Source organism: Babylonia areolata, chromosome 3 (assembly GCF_041734735.1).
Source record: "Babylonia areolata isolate BAREFJ2019XMU chromosome 3, ASM4173473v1, whole genome shotgun sequence".
Classification (NCBI taxonomy): domain Eukaryota; kingdom Metazoa; phylum Mollusca; class Gastropoda; order Neogastropoda; family Buccinidae; genus Babylonia; species Babylonia areolata.
The window spans coordinates 28,515,369-28,525,279 of NC_134878.1; positions in this window are offsets into that span (position 1 = coordinate 28,515,369).

A 9,911-nucleotide genomic window follows, 5' to 3' on the forward strand; every position below is an offset into this window, starting at 1 on the left:
TCGAGGAAAAAAAAAAAAACAGTGGCGGGGTTGAACCTACAACCAGACGGGCGCAATAGCCGAGTGGTTAAAGCGTTGGACTTTCAATCTGAGGGTTCCGGGTTCGAATCTCGGTAATGGCGCCTGGTGCGTAAAGGGTGAAGATTTTTCCGATCCCCCAGGCCAACATTATGTGCAGACCTGTGCTTGTGCCTGAAGTCCCCCATTCGTGTGTATACGCAAGCAGAAGATCAAATACGCACGTTAAAGATCCTTTCATCCATGTCAGAGTTCGGTGGGTTATGGAAACAAGAGCATACCCAGCATGCACCCTGTAAGCCCACGCCGGATTTCTCGTAATTTGAGAGAAATCGTGGGATCGCGAGAAATCGTGGTCGTTCCCCTCCCACGTTTTCTCTCAATTGCGACAAATCGTGGGAGGCGCCCCCACGATTTCTCACAATGTGTGAGAAATCGTGGGAAGTCCCCCTTATTTCAATCAAAAAGATTTCCTTTGTCATCGGAGTTGCCGGGGTTCCTGACTTTTCCAAATGCAAATCTAAGAGAAAAACGAGAGAGAGAAAAAGAAACGAGAAATAGGAGCGACGACAACGACGATCATGATAATGACGGTGGCGTTAGCAGTGGGGTAGCAGTAGTGGCAGTGGGGTAGCAGTTCTAGTGGCAGTGGGGTAGCAGTGGCAGTGGGGTAGCAGTAGTGGGAGTGGGGTAGCAGTAGTGGCAGTGGGGTAGCAGTTCTAGTGGCAGTGGGGTAGCAGTTCTAGTGGCAGTGGGGTAGCAGTGGCAGTGGGGTAGCAGTTCTAGTGGCAGTGGGGTAGCAGTTCTAGTGGCAGTGGGGTAGCAGTGGCAGTGGGGTAGCAGTTCTAGTGGCAGTGGGGTAGCAGTGGCAGTGGGGTAGCAGTTCTAGTGGCAGTGGGGTAGCAGTGGCAGTGGGGTAGCAGTTCTAGTGGCAGTGGGGTAGCAGTAGTGGCAGTGGGGTAGCAGTGGCAGTGGGGTAGCAGTTCTAGTGGCAGTGGGGTAGCAGTGGCAGTGGGGTAGCAGTTCTAGTGGCAGTGGGGTAGCAGTAGTGACAGTGGGGTAGCAGTTCTAGTGGCAGTGGGGTAGCAGTGGCAGTGGGGTAGCAGTTCTAGTGGCAGTGGGGTAGCAGTGGCAGTGGGGTAGCAGTTCAAGGGGCAGTCGGGTAGCAGTTGTTGTGGCAGTGGGGCAGCAGTGGCAGTGAGCAGTTCTACTGGGGTAGCAGATGTTGTGGCAGTGGGGTAGCAGTGTGCATTGCAGTGATCCATCACATGTGAAATGCAATAAACAGATGTGTCTCAGTGTCATTTCTGTTGATGTCTTCAAGAGCACCTCTGTCATCATCATTATCGTCATTGTCGTTGCTCCCCTCTTTCTCTTTTCTTTTCCTCTCTCTGATTTGTCTCCTGGATTTGCACTGGGAAAAGACAAGAACCCATCTCCGATGACAAAGGATTTTTTTTTTTTTAGAATTAAAACAAGGGTACTTCCCACGATTTCTCACACATTGAGAGAAAACTTGGGAAAGGAAGGACCACGATTTCTCGCAATCCCCAGGTTTGTCTCAAAGTGAAAGAAATCGTGGAATTGCGAGAAATCGTGGGCTTACACCCCCCCCCCTCCCGAAAACGGAGTATGACTGCCTACATGGCGGGGTAAAAACGGTCATACACGTAAAAAGCCTACTCGTGTACATACGAGTGAACGTGAGAGCTGCAGAACCACGAACAAAGAAGAAGAAGAAGAAGGTACAACCACCCTTTCTCGCAATCCCCGCGTTTTTTGTTGTTGTTTTTTTCTCATGCAGCGACAGAAAGTGTGAGAGAGGAACCCCCACCCCCACCCACCACCTCCCACCCCCTATCCCCCCACCTATACCCCCTCACCACACACACCCGCCCCCTCACAACCCAACCCCCTGCCCCCGGCGCGTTCTCGTAATGCGCGCGAGAAAGTTTCAGATTCAGTTTCAGTAGCTCAAGGAGGCGTCACTGCGTTCGGACAAATCCATATACGCTAGCGCTACACCACATGTGCCAAGCAGATGCCTGACCAGCAGCGTAACCCAACGCGCTTAAAGCGAGAAAGCGTGGACTGAATTGCGATAACGTGAGGGCGGACCACCTACTGACTTATATCGTGTTTTTTTTTTTTCTTTTCTGTTTTTCAGAAAGCAGTGCACCATTTCGTCTGCTTGACCTTTATCTTTTTATTTATTATTATCTTTTTTTTTTATATTACTTTTACAGCTCCCGTTTCTGGCGAACCGATTACTTGCGATACTGTTCGTTTGGTGCTCTTGTGTTCGTGCTGTTATCTCTTTTTTTTTGTCCCTCCCCCCAACCAAACGCGTTTTATGATGATCTTGTTCATCAACACACATACACACACGCACACACACACACACACACATATATATATATATATATATATATATAGAGAGAGAGAGAGAGAGAGAGAGAGAGAGAGAGAGAGAGAGAGAGAGAGAGAGAGAGAGGGAGAGAGAGAGAGAGAGAGAGGAAAACAAAGGGGTTTTTGCTGTATAAAGGAGGGTTCTTCTTCCTCTTCTACAATGAATGGGTGACCATGTACCAAAGAATTTGCAAACAGAATTAAAAAAAAAACAACAACAAAAAGAAACACAAAAAACACAACCCCCCCCCCCCACACACACACACACAAACAACAACACGAAAGCGAGATACATACAAAGTAAACCCCGTTAAAACAATCACGAAGACAAAATATCGCAAAATGAGAAGGAAACCGTAAAAACTGCAAATAATATCACAGACACTTCAAAGAAGACAAAATATGCTGCAACAAATGCACAAAGTAAAAATGGCCCCCCTCCCCCTCCCTGCCCCGGAAAAAAAAAATCATCAACCCGATAAAAATTCCACAAACTTTGCAGAAAAACATCCTGCAAAACTAACAAGCAGAGAAAACAATACGAAAGAAAATAAAACCCCTTAAAAAACAAAAAAAACAAAAAAGAATTCAGCATAACTGACGGCAAATCTGGAGAAAAAAAAAAATCAGATTCAGTGTTCCACGTATGAGACAAATTCAAATGATGTGGGCGCGAGAGTAGTAGTAAAACAAAAAAAAAAAAAAAAAAAAAAAAAAGAAGAAAAAAAAAGGTTATTAAAAAAAAGAAGAAAAAAGGATAGGTGTCAAATTTCGTGCATTCTTCTTCAACTTGTTTCTGTTTCGTTCTTGTTCTTGTGGTTTTTTTTCTCTTTAAAAAAAAAAAAAATCCTTCTCTTGCTGTTGAAGGCAAGGCAACAATTTATTTTCATTTACCCACCAGGAGCACTGATGCCTTTTTTTTTATTTTTTTTTTTTTTTTACACAAACGAAAAGGGAGATGTCAGGGGGAAAAAAAGGTTGGGAAAATAACTCGAGTACAAGGGAAATGCACATGAGACTTTTTCCTCAGTAACAGACGAAATCATTTTCCCAAGCCATGGAAAATCTCTCTGTCTCCCTCTCTCTCTTCCACTCTTTTTCTCGGCGCAGGTTTGTATGCAAAATATATTCCCTGTCTTTTTCTCCTCCTCCCCCCCCTCTCTCTCTTTGTGCATGCATTTTTCTTTCCTTTGGAAAAAAAAATGCCCAGAGGGCCGGATGTTAAAAAAAAAAGAAAAAAAAAGCAACTGTGCTTATTCTTGAAATAAAATTTCGTTTGTTCGTTCTCTCTCTCTCTTTCTCTCTTCTCTTTCTCTCAGCACAATTTTGTATGCAAAATATATTCATTGTCTTTTTCTCCTCCTCATTCTCTCTCCCCCTCCCTCTCTCTTTCTCTCTCTCTCTCTCCCTCTACCCACCTCTCTCAGCGCATGTTTGTATGCAAAATATAGTCATTGTCTTTTTCTCCTCCTCCCTCTCTCTCTCCCCTTTCTTTCTCTCCCTCTCTCCTCTCTATCTCCCTCTCTCCCCTCTCTTTATATATCTCTCTTCTCTCTCCTCTTTCTCCCTCTCTTCTCTCTCTATCTCTATCCTCTTTTCTCTCTCCTCTCTCTCTCTCCTCTCTCTCTCTCCTTTCTCTCCCTCCCCCTCTTTTCCTCAGCGCAGGTTTGTATGCAAAAATAATCATATTCACTCTCTCCTCCTCCTGTTCCCTCTCCTCCTTTCTCTCTCTCTCTCTCTTTCTATGCCTCTCTCATTATGCCATTCTCCCTCTACCTGCCTGTCTGTCTGTCTGCCTGCCTGCCTGTCTGTCTGTCTGTCTGCCTCATTTCTCCCTACTTCTTCTTATTGATTGTTTTTTTTTCTTTCCTTTTCTGTTCGTAATGCCATCTACACTAACCAGTTTTCATAATGAACGCAGTCATCAACAAGTTATTAATCTGTTTCGTTCAAGTCTCGGCCTCATTAATGTCGACGTTATCTTTTCTCAATTGGGTTCGGAATTGAGCGGCTTTGTCGCTTTGTCATAAAAAAAACAACAACAACCCCCCCCCCCCTCCAAAACAAAACAAAACACATTCAGCAGCCTGAGGCAAAGGCCATCAAGAAGTCTACAACAACAACAACAACAACAGAACAAAAGAACTGCGGAGAAAGTTGAGAAGATGACATTTATTTCCAAACGTGGGTGGGGGGATTGCTCTGCTTTCAATCTTCAGGGTCGGTGGAGATTGTTCTGTGTGTGTGTGTGTGTGTGTGTGTGTGTGTGTGTGTGTGTGTGTGTGTGTGTGTGTGTGTGTGTGTGCGTGCGTGTGTGTGTGTGTGTGTGTGTGTGTGTGTGTGTGTGTGTGTGTGTGTGTTCGCCCGCTTGTCTCTGTTTATAGGTTGGGGCCGGGTTAATGGTTTTTTATTTTTATTTATTTATTTTTTTTTACCGAAAATCATGCTAATCCGAATTTTTCATTCCGTTTTTGATGACAATATTATCATCATTACTGACCATCTCTCTCTCTGTTCTATGCTTGTCTATCTCCCCCTCCCATCTCTCTCTTTGTTTCCCTCCATCCTCTGTCAGTCTGTTCATCTCTCCACGTCCTTCCTCTCTTTCCCTACTACCATCCTCTCCCCCCGTCCCCCTTCTTTCTCTCTCTCTCTGTCCCCCTCCTCTCTCTCTCTCCGTCCCCCTCCCCTCTCTCTCTCCGTTCTCCAACCTCTCTCTCTCTCCCTCCGTCCCTCTCCTCTCTCTCTCTCCGTCCTCCAACCTCTCTCTCTCTCTCTCTCCGTCCTCCAACCTCTCTCTCTCTCTCTCCGTCCTCCAACCTCTTCTCTCTCTCTCTCCGTCCCCTTCCTCTCTCTCTCCGTCCTCCAACCTCTCTCTCTCTCTCTCTCCGTCCCCTTCCTCTCTCTCTCTCTCTCTCCGTTCTCCAACCTCTCTCTCTCTCTCAGTCCCCCTCTTCTCTCTCTCTCTCTCCGTCCCCCTCCTCCTCTCGCTCTCTCTCCGTTCTCCAACCCCCCCTCTCTCTCTCCGTTCCCCTCCTCTCTCTCTCTCCGTTCTCCAACCTCTCTCTCTCCGTTCCCCTCCTCTCTCTCTCTCCGTTCTCCAACCTCTCTCTCTCTCTCCGTTCTCCAACCCCTCTCTCTCTCCGTTCCCCTCCTCTCTCTCTCTCCGTTCTCCATCCTCTCTCTCTCTCTCTCTCTCCGTTCTCCACCCTCTCTCCCTCTCTTTCCGTTCTCCAACCTCTCTCCCTCTCCGTTCTCCAACCTCTCTCCCTCTCTCTCCGTTCTCCAACCCCTCTCCCTCTCTCTCCGTTCTCCAACCCCTCTCTCTCTCCGTTCCCCTCTTCTCTCTCTCTCTCTCCGTTCTCCAACCTCTCTCTCCTTCTCCGTTCTCCAACCTCTCTCTCTCACCGTTCCCCTCCTCTCTCCCTCTCTCTCTGTCCCCCTCCTCTCTCTCCGTTCTCCAACCTCTCACTCTGTCCCCCTCCTCTCTCTCTCTCCATTCTCCAACCTCTCTCTCCCCCTCCTCTCTCTCTCTCCATTCTCCAACCTCTCTCTCCATTCTCCAACCTCTCTCTCTCCCCCTCCTCTCTCTCCGTTCTCCATCCCCCCCCCTCTCTCTCTCTCTCCGTCCTCCAACCTCTCTCTCTCTCTCCCCCTCTGTCCCCCTTCTATCTCTCTTCCTCCGTTCTCAAACCTCTCTCTCTCTCTCTCCGTCCCCCTCCTCTCTCTCTCTCTCTCCATTCTCAACCTCTCTCTCTCTCTCTCCCGTCCCCCTCCTCTCTCTTTCTCTCTACATATATATATATATATATATATACATATATATATATATATATATATATATATATATATACACACATAGCCCAGTCGATCACTTGGGACCAAATCATCAGGGATGAAACACTGAAAATCGGTCAAGTAGAAACGGAAGAGATAAAACACCACCACCACCACCAAAACTCGTGGGAAAGGAAACTCAGGCAAAAGTGTAACCACATCCATTGCTCATCAACACTTGATGTTTTTATTAATGTGTTGTTATACAATACCTTATGGTCTTAACGTGTGTGTGTGTGTGTGTGTGTGTGTGTGTGTGTGTGTGTGTGTGTGTGTGTGTCTGTGTGTGCGTGCGCGTATGCCATTTTTGTTTTAGTAATATATACCCTTTTTTGGTTGGATGTTTTCATTTGTAAATATTGTTGTGCAATACCCTACTGTCTTAACATGAGTATGTGTGTGTGCGGAGGGGGGGGGGGGGGGGGGGGGGGGGGTAGTCTATCGTCAGCTATTGGGAATTCTTATTGGACTAGTTTTTAATCTCTTCTTATGTTGCGCATGATGATTTTATGCTAGTGTTTACAACGAGCCTGTGATTGCACAACTTAATTTCCATGTGGATTAATAAAGTGTTTTTTTTTTATTTGATTGATTGAACATGTCTTCGACGTTGACCCTTCGACATCCCCACGGGAGAATGGTAGGGTTTGGGGGGAGGGGGGGGGCTGAGGAGAGAGAGAAAAGGGGGGGGGGGGGACGGGGGTCTGGGGGGAGAGCGAGAGAGAGAAGAGGTGTGTGGGGGTGGGGGCGGGGGGTGGGGGAGGGGAATCATGGGGGGGAATTGGAAAGGGAAGATAACCATTGCTCATAAACTCCCGGAAGAGAAAGGGCCGAACACCGAGACAAGAGTATAGGCGAAGAGGGGGGGACACTACTAATCTAGGGAAGATGCAGCACACATACACACACACACACACACCTCGAGACTCCAGATCATCATCATCATCATCGTCGTCGTCGTAAAGCATCACACAGTCACGAGGCTTCTTTTATTGTTTGGTTGTTGCTTGTTGTTAAGTCCCCCGGCCGACGGCACAGGGCCATCCATAACCATGCACTGCCAAGTCACACAAATCAAATGCTCAACCGCATCGACACAAAACTGTCACAAAAAAAAAGAAAAAGAAAAAAAGAAGAGACAAACCTACAAAACACAGTTCACGACACATTATCCCAAACCATTTGATTTAGCTCCTCGAAGCAAATAAGACTAAGCCGTGCTGAGGAAGTTAGCCCTTCCGCTAAATTCATCATCACCAGATGATTTTTTTTTTTTAATCGTAGAAAAAAGGAGACCCCACCCCCCGCCCTCCCCACTTCAAAGCCGAACAAAAAATACATGAAAAGGTCATGATTTATAGGCAAAAAAAAAAAAAAAAAACCCGCTGCAGAATGGACAGCTAGTGCCTATCCTAGTGTTTCCACTTTCACTATCGAATCGTCAGAGCAAAACAACACAGATTATACATCATCGACTGCAGAAAAGAGAGAGAAAGAAAAAGTGTCACGGCTTGCACGAAAAAAAAAGAAGAAGAAGAAAAAAATGAACACGGAATGGGGAGGGGTGCGGGAGAGCTATAGAACAGAGGAAATTTCTAGTAGCACAGACTTTCCAGAAGGCAGGGGGATGCTATTAATACAGAAAGACCCCCGTCATCCCAACCGGGGAATGGGGTGGGGGGAGTCACAGAAACAGGACAGCTTTCGTTGGGACAGTCTTTTTATATATTAGATTCAAACACTCCACTGTTGGACGCCGTTCTTTTCTCTGTCTCCGGACCTTGCATTTGGAATGAACTTCCTCTTTCGCTTCGTCAGGTCTCCGCACTCAGCTCTTTCAAGTCTGGCTTTAAAACTCCACCTCTTCACAAGATAGCCAGCCAGCCAGCCTCCCTCCCCTACCTTTTCCTTGTCTTCAGTTTCTTCAGTTTTAGAGTTATGCATGCGTGTGAATGACTAGAGTGAAAGCGCTTTGATTTGTCTCTGCACAAGATTCAGCGCTATATAAATACTATCTTTATTATTATTATTATTTTTATTATATATATTTTTTCTTAGGAGTACGACTGGACAGGAATCCTATCTGTCAGTGAAGCTGTGTAGTCTTCTCTCTCTCTCTCTCTCTCAAATCTTTATAAATATCTTCAATCCTTCCAACCACAAGTGACAGTTATAAAACCGACCTTTGGCAGTAACAATGAGGGCATTTAAGCTTATTGAATCCGTTGTTATTGTTTCTCCTTGTTCTTGTTTGCTCTTACTCTTATTCTGTGCTATTTTCTTTACATTTACTTTGTTTCGTTTGCATTTTCTTTCATTTTCTTCTAAATTGTGTGCATGCATGAATATATTCATTTCATTCCATCATGGTGGCGACAATAGCTGTAGTATAAGTGATACTGGTGATGGTAGTAGTAATTTTAGTATCAATTCCAACTGTCTACGTGGATTTGATGATAACAACAATGTGGCTTTAGTCATCAGGTTGTCGATACTGATGACATATTTCTCTTCCCCTCTCCCCCCTGTCTCTCTCTCTTATCCATCTGTGTGTGTCTGTGTGTGTGTGTGTGTGTGTGTGTGTGTGTGTGTGTGTGTGTGTGTGTGTGTTCTTTTATCACATTCCTTCTGCAGGACTTCTTCCTGTTTTGTTTTTTTCTTCTCCTTTATTTCTCCCCTTTCCATTAAATATATACGTGTTATTGTAATTAATGTAGATTAATAAGGACAGGTTGGAAGAATGGGCCATGCCTAAAATCTTAACCCGTGAATAACAAGAGAGGCAAGGCCTTCAAGACTCAATAGTGATACACTTAAAAAAAAAAATCTAATTGTTAAAATGTGTTCAGTATTTGTTATTATAAAGCTTCGGGTTCAAAAAAAAAGAAAAAAGTCCTAAACAGATTCGAAACCCGCGTGTTCGGGTGAGAAGAAACTGTCTTACCCATTACACTATCGTGGCTCCTTAACTGACGTTCTAAAATTTAATATTTGAACATACTTTTTTATAGGGCGATAAATCAATTGCGGCATTCGCAGTTAGAACGCTGTTTAAATCATATTATTCTGGTGTATCTTCGGCATTCAAAAAATCTTTAAGGAAAAAAAAAAAAAAAAAAAAAAAAAAAAAAAGTCCGCGGTAAAGGAGACGTGGCTATCGCCGCAATCACACTGCAACATTTAGCCGTTTTCTCTAGATCTAGATAGATGTACAAGTTTAGTTATTTTGTTAAGCTAATAACATGTAGAGCCAAGTACAAGTACTTCTAAATGTCGTATGAAGTGAAAAGGACTTCATTTTGAGAAAAGCCGTCAAGACTGGAATTTTTTTCGTTTCATCAATTCAAGGGTATTAAATCGCATGGTTTACAATTTTTAACTGTGAATTCCGACAGATTCTGTGGATATTTTTATGGCAGTTTGGGACATAATCCAATAAGTGATGAGGCGTTCACAAATCTTTCTCTGAATAAATATTTAACGGTCTCCTTCTCCAACTTTCCATCACATGTTATCGTGTATTGTCCATTGAATATAGGATTGAACGGGCAGGTCAACAACTTGAAACAAAATGGCGTCGTTCGCGTTCGCGAAGAATATGAGCACGCGCTTTGAATGTGTATAAATATGTGTATGCAATTGATTTT